Source organism: Tyto alba, unplaced genomic scaffold (genome assembly GCF_018691265.1).
Source record: "Tyto alba isolate M040663 unplaced genomic scaffold, T.alba_DEE_v4.0 Super-Scaffold_46, whole genome shotgun sequence".
Taxonomy (NCBI): Eukaryota; Metazoa; Chordata; class Aves; order Strigiformes; family Tytonidae; genus Tyto; species Tyto alba.
The window spans coordinates 3,881,784-3,894,995 of record NW_024881322.1 but is presented as its reverse complement, the minus strand read 5'-3'; the positions used below and the strand labels follow the sequence as shown (position 1 = coordinate 3,894,995).

At 48.6% G+C, this 13,212-nt stretch overlaps 1 long non-coding RNA gene across 1 annotated transcript in view; it reads left to right on the top strand.

The window, feature by feature from the left end:
• Positions 1–2,126: 2,126 nt before the first annotated feature.
• The window catches only part of LOC122154767, a 69,009-nt gene continuing 57,923 nt past the window's right edge, over positions 2,127–13,212 (top strand). The window contains exons 1-2 of the long non-coding RNA XR_006166855.1: positions 2,127–2,184; positions 4,116–4,174. This is a non-coding gene — a long non-coding RNA (uncharacterized LOC122154767). The remainder of the gene's footprint in view (positions 2,185–4,115; positions 4,175–13,212) is intronic.

Genomic DNA, 13,212 nt, shown 5'->3' with positions numbered 1-13,212 from the left:
CCTATGAGAAATTTCTAGCAGGAAAAACACAGCTTTACGATTGCATGGCAGTAAGTTGCAAGGCTAAAGTTTTAAGAATTTTCCAGGGGAAAAAATGCTAACGCACTAATGTGAAGGGTACCTATTCCACCGGGGGAAAAGACCCAGCCCAGCACACGCCTCTGGTACCTCTCTGTCAGAGACTACACAAATGAGTAAAGGTTGCAGCACTGAAATGAATAATAAGAAAATATTCCTGTGAAAACTTAAAACATCCATGGGATTAAACGCATTTTGACCGAAGGATTTTTTGAGGGAAGAACGCACATCGGTCCGTCCAGGCTTCATGCCACCGAAATGGCTCTGATCCCAAGGGGGCTATGAGCCTCCCCAGGAGAAGCGGTCCTGCCCCTCAAGAACGACCGAAACCCGTGCCGTTTGCAGAGGGGAGCCAAACCCTGCAAAGACGGGGAACACGGGAAGCTCTACAGCTAATGATAATTGCAGAGGCTCGGAACTGGCAGCGGAGGGGCTGGGGTGGGCCTGCCAGGGGTGGGGGGCTGCCCGCCGGCCCTGTGGTGGGGTGCGGGTGGGCAAGAAGGACCAGGGGAGCGGGGCAGGTGCGGGATGCTGGGGGCAATTGGCTTGGGACCGGGAAACACGGAGCTGGGGCTTCTCTCAGCACCTGTCCCCTGCCCCCCAGCGTTGGTGGACCCCCAAAAACGCCTAGGGCAAAATGTCCGTGGGGCAGGGGCATCTTACTGGCCCTGGTGTGTGCTTTGGTGCCCCGCTGATGCAGGTGGGTGCTCCCAGAAGTTCAACCCGGCCCCGGTTTGAGCAAAATCAGGGGACTGGTAACAGCGTGGAAACAGCAAGGGGGGGATGTGGGGGGATGCATTGTGCTGGGGAACGGTGGTGGGGTGACACGTTAAAGAGCAGCAACCCCATTGCCCAGAAGGGGGTTACAGGAGCCTGAATTAGGTAACTCAGTGATATCAGGCACCTGATTTGGAAAGTGGGGAGCAGTGGGGGGCCCCACGTCAGCCAAGCCTGCAGCCCCTCCTGAGCCCACAGGCAGGGGGGTAAGGCCCAGGGCAGGGCAGGTCCCGTTGTGTGTCATGCGTGTGTGTGTGTGTCCGTGTGTCCGTGTGTGTGTGTGTCCCCCCGTTATGACACTGCATCAAATATTGGTCTTCAGAAGCAGAGGTGCAGCAGCATCGCTCTGTAAAAAAGGAGCTTTCAGCTCAGCCTTTCAGCAGGCTGCCAACCCGCTCCGGGGGGATTCTGCAGCCCCCTCGACCCCGCTTTTTAAAAAGAGAGAACACCAGGGTCAATGTGTTTAATTAAACTCACTCCTTTATAGGCGTGAACCGCAGGCAGCTTCCCTCCGCCAGCAAAACGCGCGGGTGCAGATGCAGAGGAGGCTTCTTCCCCCCCCCCCCCCCCATTCCCCCCCACGGCCCCCTCGCTCCCCGCCGGTCACGCACCCGCGGGACCCACCTGCCCACTTCCAAAAAGCCCTTGTCGCACCATTCTATTCTTTTATTTCCCCAGCCCGCCCCACGCCCGACCCGCGGACACCTCCCGGGCCATCACTGCGGCGCGATTTAGGGAGCGGTGCCGACCCCCGGGGGGAGGCTGGGCCGGGTCCCCCCCCCCCCCTCCCGGAGGGCGGCACCCCCGAAGGTGCGGGCCGGCCGCGGCTGCTGCACGGGGTCCCCCCGCGGGTGGGAAGGGAAGGGGGGGGTGTGTGGGGGGGGGGTGTGTGGAAGAAAACGTGAGTGGGGGCCGTTCCCGATCCCCCGCCCCCTCCCCCCCCCCACGCTGCGTTCTCAAACCCCACCCGTCCAGCGCGTGGCGTGGCGTGGCGTGGCGTGGCGCGGGGCGCGGCGCTCCCCCCCCCCCCCCCCCCCCACGGCCGCCGCCCGCCCGGCTCCGCAGTGTAGGGGGCTGCCCCGTCACCTGATCATCATCATCATCATCATCATCATCATCATCATCACCGCCGCGCGCGCGCGCGCGCGCGCACCGCCCCCCCCAACCCCCTCTCCCTTCTTCCCCCCCCCCCCCCCCCCACTCCCGCGAGCGCGCGCGGGGGCGGGGGTGCCCGGTATATACGGCCCCGCCGCCCCCGCCCCTGCCTGCCTCCTGCAGCAGGGGAGGCTGCGAGCCGCCGCGCCGCGACACGCCGCGCCACGCCACGGGGTGAGTGCGTGGGCTGGTGGGCGCGGGGCTCCAGCCCCCCCCCCCCACACCCCTCCCCTCCCGGTGGGTGGGTGGGGGGAAGGTGGTGGGTGGGGGAGAGGTGCTGCCGCTGTGGGAAGGTGCCGGGGGTCGGCGGTGTGGGGTGTGGGGCGGGATTCACGCGGGGCGTACCTGTTGCGGGGTTTGGGGAGGCGGGGGGGGGGGGGTGTTGCGGAGTTTGGCGCGGTGGGTTGAGCCCCGCGGAGCCCCCCGGAGGGGAGCGTCTTCTTCGCCCTGCCCGCCGCGGGGTCGCGGTGCCGGCGTGGAGGAACGCGGGTGGGTACCCGGGCCGGGCCGGGGGTTGGGGGGGCAGTGGGTAACCCGCTCCCGGCGGCACCTGCACCGCGGCAGCCCCCGCCGCGGGCTCTTACCGCAAAGTTTCTAGAACTCCTTAAAACGGGAAGTTACATGACAAAAAATTAAAAAAAAAAAAAACAAAAAAAAAAAAACACCAAAAACGCCGAGCTGCCGGGGACCGGGCGCCCGTGCCTCCGCGGCCCGGTGGGGATGCCGGCGTGGGTGCCGCGCTGTGTCGCGGGTGGGCTGCGCGCGGGGGCCCGGCCGGGCGCTGCGGGGTCGGGTCTGTGCGGCAAAGGGTGGTAAGGACTCGCCTCCCTGCGAATAGCTGCGGAGAAAAAGGAGCTTGCATAGACCTGGGTTGTTGATGTGTGTGGGTTTGGGGTTGGTTTTTTTTTTTTTTTTTTAGTTGAAATCCCTCTAAAGTTCTGCAAGCGTCGCATTCTAGCCACTGTTTTACCTCACGAGGACCGAGCGAAAGCGTAAATCGCTTTTTATAAATTTTGCTGGAAGATCCAGTACGTGGAGGGAAAAAAAAAAAAAAAAAAAAAAAAATTCTGATTGTGGGTGTGTTGGGATGAAGAGCAGGTGCTCTCCAGGAGCGCGTTAGCAGACCTTTGCGGGGCGGGTTTGGGGGATGCAGGTGCTGGCCTGCGCAGGAAGGTTCTAGAAGGCCACCACCCGCTCCCCCGCCAAGGCGGGTGCTGCCCACCCTGCGGGAGCGAGCCCCCCCCGGAGCCCCCACTGTGCAAGAGGATGAGCGATCGGGCATCCGCGCCCATAAAGCACCTCTCGCTGTTACCCTGGGGAGGGGGGGGTGGGGGTGACACCCTACAGCTCCTGCGCTGGGTGTCTGGGAGGAGGAGGAGGAGGAGGAGGAGGAGGAGGAGGAGGAGGAGGGCTCGGCTTCCCTCGTGCAGTCGTGGTTGGGTGACCGAGCTGTAGCTGGGTGCCGTCATTGACAGGGAAACGCCTTTGCTGCGCTGCCTCTGCTGAAGTGGCTTTGAGAAGTCCAGGTTGCTACCACCCGAGAGAAGTTTAGGACGGCTGTGGTTGATGATGCCCCCTCTGTAGCATGGGCGTTAAGATGCTTTATGCAGCAGGATGGGTTCTTTTTGCTTTCTAACAAACTAGACCCATTACACAAAAATTAACTGAGAGGGATGACCTACCTGAAGGGAGGAGAAAGAGCGTTTGAGGAGACCTTGATTTCAAACATCATTTTGCATGTCCTACCATTTGTCCTAACCAAGCAGGTTTATTACCTCCTGAAGGTGTGAAATGCAGGGTGTAAAGGCTTGCCTTTTTTATTTTTTGTTTGTTTTCCCCCCCCCTCCCTGCTTAAGCAGGAAGGAAACAGTTATTCATGAGCATGCCGTTCTGATGTTTCTTAAACATTCTTGCATTACAGCTGCAACATCAAGAGGTTAAAATACCTAGAACGTTTTTCCTTATCCCATCTCTCACAAACCGTCTTTAAAATGAGAGCATCATTAGCAAAATCGTAGGTAGTTCTGGGGGAGCAGGGGATGTTTAATGATTGAAAGCCACAAAGCCAACAAAATAACATCTTCACAAATACCTGGGTCTTGCAGGTCTTCAACGTGGTTGGCAGTGCCACAGCTACCTTCCTGCATGCGGCTCGGTGCAACATGTAAGTACAAGAGGTGTTCCTATGACTTTTTGTGTGTGTGTATTTTGGTAGATTAATGATTTCTTCCCCCCCTCTTTAAATAGGCGGGTTGATTGCGACAAACGGGGAGCGTAGCATATTGCAGATGTTTTTGGTTGGGAGGCATCATGGGTAATAGCTGAAAGACTCTGCTTTTCATACCCAAAAAAAAATAGTAACTAGGAAAGAGTTTGCCTGTATTTCCAGTGCTTGCATCACCAGCACCTATTCCCTGTGAAAGAATGAGATATATTTCAATTAATTTGTGGCCGTGTTATGGCCTTTCTTGAGCCATTGAAATGTTGGAAGGTAGGTACCCCAAGGATTTCATTAATACTACTCAGCAGTCATTGAGTAGGCAAAAACCACAAAGCAAAACTAAGGTGTGGTAGCAAATACAACTTTTCATGTGAAAATAGTGGTTTTAATGTAATAAGAATATAAACTGTCTAACCAGCATGGACCATCTACATATTAAATGCCTGTTAAGAAGGAAAGAGTTGGCCGCGTTTCACCGCAGGTTAAGTAATTGTGGGTTAATAGGATTCTGTCAAATACATGCTGGGCAATATTAGTGTGAGAAGTAATGTTTCTTATTAATATGCCTGCATTTTACCTTGAAAAAAGAAGTCCAAATTTCTGAAAGCTCTTAGTACTGCATAGGTGCATGATGGCTGTCTAAAAAGATGCTGTGGAGGGGAGAAATGGTGGATGTTCATAAGGTCAGTTTTAGGGAGGGGGGGAATTGGGCCTTCCTATGAAAACCGTGTCCTATCTGATTATTTTCCCTTTAATAAATCAGGCGAAGTGATGCTCCATTTTGACTTGAGTTAACATAATATTGTTGTTAGCCAGCCTTAGTCAGGCTTGCATGGGATGATGGCTACCAGTTTTTTAATTAAATTGAGTGTACATGGAGAGACTGTGGAGAACCTGATATTGCTTAAAATTGTTTTGAAAAAAGAAAGTATTTTCTGTACTTTATCAGTGTCTTCAGTATTTTCTCCTAATGGTTACTTTGTATTTAATGTTAAGGTACAGCTGCCTCAAATCACTTACATAAATAGTGATTAAGTAAATGTGACATTCTTTCACAACAGACTTATGAATTAGGTGGTTAAATTCATGTGTTTATTGAAAATCTTACAAGTTGGATTTCATAAGTATAAAGTTTTTCACATTCTTTTTACATATTGTGCATTTGTGTAATAGTGTCAATATATATGTGTGGCGCAAGTAGAGGAACCAATAATATTTGCTTTATCTTATTTTAACCATTACATTTAATATCTCATGCAGGTAGAGTGAGGTTGATGCAGCGGGGGTGCGTGTAAAATACTTATTCTCAAAATACTTTTAGGAAAAATAATTGACAAATACAGGCTTACCTGTTTGGGGGGTGGGGGGGAGTGGGTGCTTTGAAGAAGGCTTTATGGTTGGTTTGAATTTTTATTTTTTTTTTTTTTCTTCTGGTAATTCTACATTTTTAAATAGTTGGTTCCCTAGTTTAAGAAACCAAGGCAGGGAGTTTAAGAAAGCAAGGGAGGGAGGGAGAGATGTGAGACGTTATTACAGGAAAAGGTCAGTACTGTCCTGTTCCTTCATTGTTTCATTCATGGGGCTTTTCATACTCATGCCTGACCTGCCAAAAGATTATTTGGATGGGGAGGGAAAGAAGAGAGTGTTTTTAAGGTGGACACATGTATCGCAGGGGATGCTTAATTAGAAAATTGTAATGCAGCCCTACAGCCTAATGGAATGAGAAGATGACAATTCTCAGCCAGCTGGGTGGGGCACAATGCAGTGCTAACTGTAAGCCTTTTGTCTAATAAAAACGTCTGAAACAAAGTGATTGTATGGCAGTCGGCATCCCACTTGACCTTTTTAAAGACAGGAAAACAAAGTTAATTAATGTATCTTTCAGTCGCCACCCGGTATGTCGGGATTTCTGTGCATTACTAGAGCCACGACTCGCTGCTTTGGTTCCTATCACAGCATGGCTATTCAGAGTTTGAAAGATTATTTGTGAAATAGTGCCTGTTGAAATTATTAAAGCCTCGAGCAAAAGAAAAGCCCTGTGTACAGCTGCTAAACTACTTTGCTTGACTGTGTTGAAGGTTTCTTTTCTTGTCAGTGCAATGAATTAACTTCGCCAGAGTTTCACAGGGTTGCTGGAAAATACAGATCTTGCTGTTCCTAAGCTGCGCTTTAAGTCTCCTGTATTACTGAATAGTTGGAATTACTAGATAATTACAGAAAACCTAGTGCATTATGTAAGTTAAATGTAGGCATTGTTTAAAAACCTTATTTTAATGAAGTAAGGCATTCTTAAATGCTTTGTTAGAAAAATGAATTTGAGCTTTTTTTAAATGCTGAAAATACTGCATGATTATTAAAGAATTTGTAGCATTTCATAAGCAGGATACTTGCAAGATGCTGTTATTTTTTTTAAGGCTCTAGAATGTAAAATCAAGTCTAATAATCCCAGATATGTGTAAGCAGCTAGTTGTGTTTTGCTAAATTTGAAACAGTATAAATTGTATAGCTTTTGCAAGACTCCAGTAATCTATCCTCCTGAATCTATTGAAAATTGTGTTATACAAGAGTCTCATTGTTCTGATGAAGATCATCATCAGTGTGAGGGGAATTTTATATGGTTGTGAGGTACCTTGGAAGTAATAAAACTAATATTTGTGCTGGTTTGTTAGTCCATTAAATGCTTAATTACTTCCTTTGAACACGATTGAGGAGGTTCATTTACAAATTAATACTTGTTTTTAATGCTAGGTGACAGTATCACCACTGAAATGCAGAATTCTCTGTGGTTTACACTTTCTGTAGAGACAAACAATTTAATTTGCATGTATCAAAGAAAATGGTGGCTTCTCTCGGTGAAGACTGAATAGAAAACTGATGTGGTGATGTCTTAACGCTGGGGCACTGTTTTGTGAAGAATAACGTGTGCGCTGAAGTATCATCATAAAATTAGAGAAACTTTAAAATGAGCAGTGAACATTTTGAGATGCAGTTCCTTTCTGCTGCTCTTAATATCCGAATGTTGTAATGGGTGTCTGCGTTAATAGAACACACTCAGGCTTATGTATTGTATTATAGAAAAAATAGGGAATAGGCTAAAGAAGGGGACTCTTACGTGCTATCCAGGGACTGATTTTTCTTAAACTTACTGTAGGGTATTCAATGCTAAGATGAAAAGGTGTAAATGGTACATATTTATTATCTGTGCAGTATTGATCTAGATGAAAAGGAAACAAGTAAAAATCAGCATTTTAAATAGAATTTAAAAATGAATCTCTAAGACTTTGAAACCTGTAATCAGTGTAAATTGGAGGGGAGGAGAAGGAAGGGATTGGGGGAACGGTTGCAGGAGTGGAGCACATGTTCTACTTCTTCACTTCTGTATAAGGAAGTAGGTATCGTGATGGAGAAGATAAAGCGGCCACCCAAATTTACTGTATTTCAAATCAACTAGTAGCACTTGTGAATTATACAGGGTATTTCTGCAAATCAGTGTGTTGCGTCTGTGCTTTGTTGGAGCAGCAGACCTATTTGCAAAGCTGTTTGTCACACTGTCGTTTTTATTATAATAGGGCTTATATGGAAATATTCCTGCAATGCATCTAAAGAAAAGACAAATGGCAGTGTTTATAGAAGGTGGCAGATTATACTGCAATGTGTGTGCAGAGAGGAGGGGGTTAGTGTTGTCTCGTTCCCAGCCCCCTTACTAAAGAGGGATTGACATTATTTTGTTTAAATATGGTGCACGTTACATTGGACTAATGTAAAGATTAACACAATAGGGCCCTTAACCTGGTTAAGGACTCTGGGTCCTGCCCCAAGGTAAATAATGAATACGGTTTTGTTTGCCCAGCGGGTCTTACTGTGTGGAAAAAATAGCTGGGAGTCTGTTCTTTTTTCAACTGCTTGTCTTGCATATAAATCAATTAAAATTGAGGGTGTTTTGGCTTGTTAGAAAGGCCAAACTTTTTCCGAGAGACTTGGATTTTGTTGTTTTGTGTCAGCTGAAGGGCCTGATCCCATTTTAATATTTTTATACTTAAAGAGCAAAACCATCAATTTCAAGCTAAAAAATGGTGACCTCTCTAGCTGATGTAAAGCAGCAGTTGCTCTTGTGGACTTGTGCTGTTCATCCTCTGTAGTGAAAGTGGCCCTTAATTCAGCAATATACTGCTAATTTTTGTGTAAATTCGGAATTTTATTTTTCTTAAAGCATAAGAGAAAAACATGAACAAGGAAGGTGGAGATGAAGAAACAAATGGTATTTTTTTCTCACTGGGAAAGACTGCGTTTCCCCTTGAATAGATTTAAGTTCTTTATCTTCCCTGCTAAGGGGTAGCATACCCCTTGTGGGATGCAAGTCTTAAGAGGATGATACAGGGTTTATGTACAGGAAGGTGCAAAGCCGGACCCAAATTCCTTGGTGTCCTGATGGATTGGTCACACCTTCCCCCTATGGACCTCACCTGGTGATGGACAGGTCTGGCTGAGTGTTTGGCTGCTCTTTGTTCTGGTGAAAACCAGTGTTTGTCTCTGAGACTGACAAGTAAGAAATGGATTATTTTAAGGATTTACTGAAGTGCGAGCTTAAATTAGAATGCTTCTGAAGGCAGATCTCGTCTAGGTTTTGACTGCAACGGAAAGAGAAGTTGCAAATTATTATTTTCATTTAACTATCAAAGTAATGATGCCACGGGCAGTTTTGGAGCGTATTGCAGGGAAGCGGCTGCCTCCAGTTGTCTTGGCCGTGCCTACAGCAGCACGAGCTCTGCCCCAAATCCTTCATCGGCGCTTCTGCGGTCCCATCAGCCAAGCTGAGAGCCTTTTCCTTTCTGATGCACCTTGCACTTCTCGCATCCTCGGCCACGTCTGTTAGCACGAGCCACTCGGCTTGCTGGCACGCTATGGGCTTGCATCCTGAGCTGCTTGACTCCCCAAGACCTCTCAAAACAAATATTTGCAAGGTTGAGGCGAAAAGCGCTGCTGTCGCTGCAGCCGGGGGGAGGTGGTGCTCCCGCCTGCGTTTGAGCCCAGGCGTGCCCACGGTGGTCACGCAGTGGCTGTGCCTCCCCTTCCCCTGGCACGGCGTCCTCCCGTGAGAGGAGGGTCTGCAAAAAGGCACCGTAAGGGTCTCTTACCACCTGCTTCCCAGCTCAGAGTTAGATAATTTACCAGAGTAAGGTTACTCTAACCTTGTCGTGGTTTCAACTGGGGGAAAAAAAAAAAAATAGAAAAATCTCTGTCTAGCAGTGAGTGACTCATGCCATACATGTCACACAGCTGCTCGGAGGCGATCGGCAGCCTCGCTGTGCCAGAGCGGGTACTAAAGCTTCAGAACTAGCTCTGGTTGCAAGTCATCCTTGAGGACTTCTGTGTTTACTGGAAACCAGTGGAGACTCTCTTGGCATGCTGTGGTAGGTATTGCATTGGCGAAGATGCTGGTGGCTGTATCTTAAATCTCTGTTGCTGACTGATCACCAGGTCCAAGCGAGCCAAGGAAGGACCAGACAGAAAACTAAACAAAACCCTGGGCACTTCTAGTGTGAGTTATGCCCTGCTTTTCCCCCTGCCCCAGTGCTGGTGTGTTACTTGTCCTGAGAGCCATTGGGGATGGGCACAGCCTGAGGAGCTTGGAGCTGGTGCCGGCAGGGAACAGCTTGTTCCCAAAGGGGAGGATGGTGTTGTAGATGATTCCAGAAGTACAGCCTCATCACATCTTCTGGTGGTTCTCTAGATAGGCTGTGTTTAAGAAAAAAAAAAAAAAAAATACACAAACCAACCAACCAAAAAAAAAAAATCCCATAAACCCCACCAAACAAACAAAACCCACCACCAACCTTCCTTCAAAGCTTCATCTTTAAAAGTTAGTGGCACTGCCTGGTGAGTAACTCTAGGCTTGAAGGGACTTACAGATGCCAAGCCTGACCTTGGACACATAGATAAGCTTCCCTCCAGCATTGCTTTTCCTGCAAAGAAGAATTGGGTGAGGTGGTGGAAAGGGCATTTATTAACTTGTTGCAAATGTGCTGCGAGGTGTAATGTTTGTAAAGATGTTTGTGATCCTTTGAGAAGCGCAGCCTGCTGCTGGCTGGCACTCCTGCTTCATAACCCCCTTTGTAGGGGTGGGGTGGGAAGTGTGGTTTGAATCTCCAGTCCTCAAAACCTGCTCCCCATGGTCTCCTTCAAAAATGGAGGCAGTTTTCCTGGATAAGGGAGTTGATTCCCAGAGCATTTGAACGCATTATCCAGCTGGCCATCGATATCAGAGCCGCTGAAATGGGCGGTGTACTGGGCTGCCTGCAGCCTTCTTTTGGGGAAAGGAAGGGGGGTTCTTCATTTCTTTGTGTTTTAAGTGAAAGCAATGTCACTTGGCCAGAAAAGACTGGGAAGTGTGGTGTGCTCTGTAGCCTGCAAAGGGGATTTTGGCACTACTTGGAGCTGAGCAACCAGAGTACGGAATGGGATTTTCCGCTGTGAGTGATGTGCCCTCTTCCCTCCGCGGTGCGCTCTGCGGGAAGGCTCCACGTCTGCCTGTGTCTTTCGCCCCTGGACAGCATCACTTGCAGGATTATGGAGGCTGTCATTTATCATCACCGTTTCTGACTGTAAAAGACAGTCCAGCGCTCCTGACAAAGCGACAGGAGGATTTGGTATGGTCAAGAAACAGCTTGCAGGGTTGGCAGGCTTTTCTGTAAGTAGGAAAATGATTTAAAAGGAAGAAAATGAGGTTGGGAGGGAGGAAAAAGACCCCAAAAGACCGACAGCAACAACTTTACACTTGCACAGAGTTAAAATATGGACGAAGAATGAAAAGTGGTATAAATAAGTGCGCCTGAGCACAATTAGGGATAGGGATTATTAAAAAAAAAAAGAGGGCTTGTAGTCAGAAAGGTCAGCAGGATTAAGATTCCTTCCAGGGAAATCAGATGGGAGGTGAGTAGAGTTTTTTGGGAGGGAACATGAAGGGTATGTCAGAGAAGAGAACTGGTGGGTCACCTGGATGCTGGAGGGGTCTGGCTGGGGCTTGCAGGGGACTGGGAGCAAGCTTCTCGCCATCCACGTGCCAGGAGGCTGGTGTCCAGCTGGACAGCAAACAGCCTCTTTGAGGGGTGCAGAGGTTGAATGGTAACGGGATTAACAGCGCATTTGCAATCTAAAAACTAGCAAGTCCTGATATGTGCTAGCTCAGTTCTACTCCCATTAAAATCTGATGGCTTTCTGCTTTTGGTTTCAGCAGCTACAACTGCCACACTGAAAGAATCACCTCGCAGTGGATAAAGTGCACAGGCTTACCCTTAGCATCATCTTAGAAAGGTGTTGAGTATTCACATACCTGTTTATATTTAGAGCTGTGGTGTCCTGTACTGATTATTTTTTTATTGTTTGTTTTCTATTCATGCAATGTCAATACTCGAGACACATATGTTTTCAGCAACATTAAAGCGACCGTATAAAGCCCCTTTGCCTAAATCTTGAGCAGGGTTGATCAGTTTAAAAGATAATCCAACAGTGTTAGGAAAGCAGGTCGGAGGCTCCGTGGAAATTCAGCAAACCCTTCCATCAGAAACAAGAGTGCAAAGGGGCATCTAGCAGGACGCAGCGTGTTGCACGGGCAAGTGCATCAGGAAAGCCTCTGCTGCCAGCTGGTACCTGCACTGCCCCGGTGATGCTCCCAGCAGTTGCAGGAGAGCAGCTGCTGCCTTTGTGCCGCGTGTGTCCATTGTGCATTAAACCCTTGCAAGGCTTGCCTGGAGTGCGAGTCCTTCCTCCCCTCCTGCGCTGCCTTCACCACCAAGGTGCCTTAAAAGCCACTAATCTGCTGTCTTGTGGAAAGTGTGTTTGGTTTGTTTGTTTTTTTTTTTTTTTTTCCCCTCAGCTCCTGCCTAGTCACATCAGCAATCCGCTGCCCACGTGTTTCTCAGTTGCCATCCCAGTCTCGATGGATTCCCCTCACAGCTCACCTTGTTCTCCCCTGGCTGCCGCCGTGCCCGCGGCAGATTTGGGTGCTGTCACGGGCTGGCACCCCCCGTGCAGGGGTGCTGCGAATAACAGACGGCGCAAGAACTTGCGTCTTCAGTGCGTCCCAGAAGCAGCACAGCTGCAAGTTCAGGCTTCTTAAGGAGCAGGGATTTCTGAGAACACATACCCGATGAGCAGCAATGTAGAAATCTTCAGTAGGTATCTCCACCCACACCCCGTTTCAAAATAGTAATGGGAACATTCAGCAGTTAGTAGTCTAATGTGTCCTGGGATATGCGGTTTATTTTTTTTAAAGCTGGTTTTGCTGGCTATTCGAGAATCATGTGATCAAAAGTTAAAGGGGCTTTCTTTTTCTGCGCGCTGTAGGTTAAAGTGGGGACGGTGTCTCTGTGCCGTTTGACGCAGAATCTCACCGTAGTCCGAGAGTGCTGTGACATCCCTTTGGTGGTGCGTGGCTGGTGGATGGTAACGCAACAAATACCAAGGAGAACAAAAGCTGTTTGTATAACACACACACACAAAAAAAAAAAAAAGCTCTATGCCAAACCTCACAGAGCCCATAGCATTGCTGGTTCTTAAACTGTTTTGCCTTGTTGGACTGTAAGATTGGAAAGCACGTTAGATGCGTGTGCCCTGTCGGGGAAACAGCAAGGACTGAGTAAAACCTCTACTGCTTGCAGAAATAATCCAGGCTAAATCACGCGATTCCATAATTCCCCTTGTCCTGACACTTGGAAAAACACAATTCCTGCCGATTTCATTAGGTCAGAAGGTGTAACGTTGATGTCTTGGGAAATGCAGAGGGAAAGGGCTGCCTTGTTGACAGTAATGATGCCTACAGCTTACCTGCTGTTTCGGAACTACCAAAATTGCAGAGAAGTTATTGCTACAACCTCCTGAAAAAGTTGGTGAGGGCAGTGTTAGGAGCTGCGGTGTTTGATTGCCTCCCGACTTTGGGAATGGAAGATTGAGGTGATGTGGGAGATGTTTCTGACAGGCAGAAA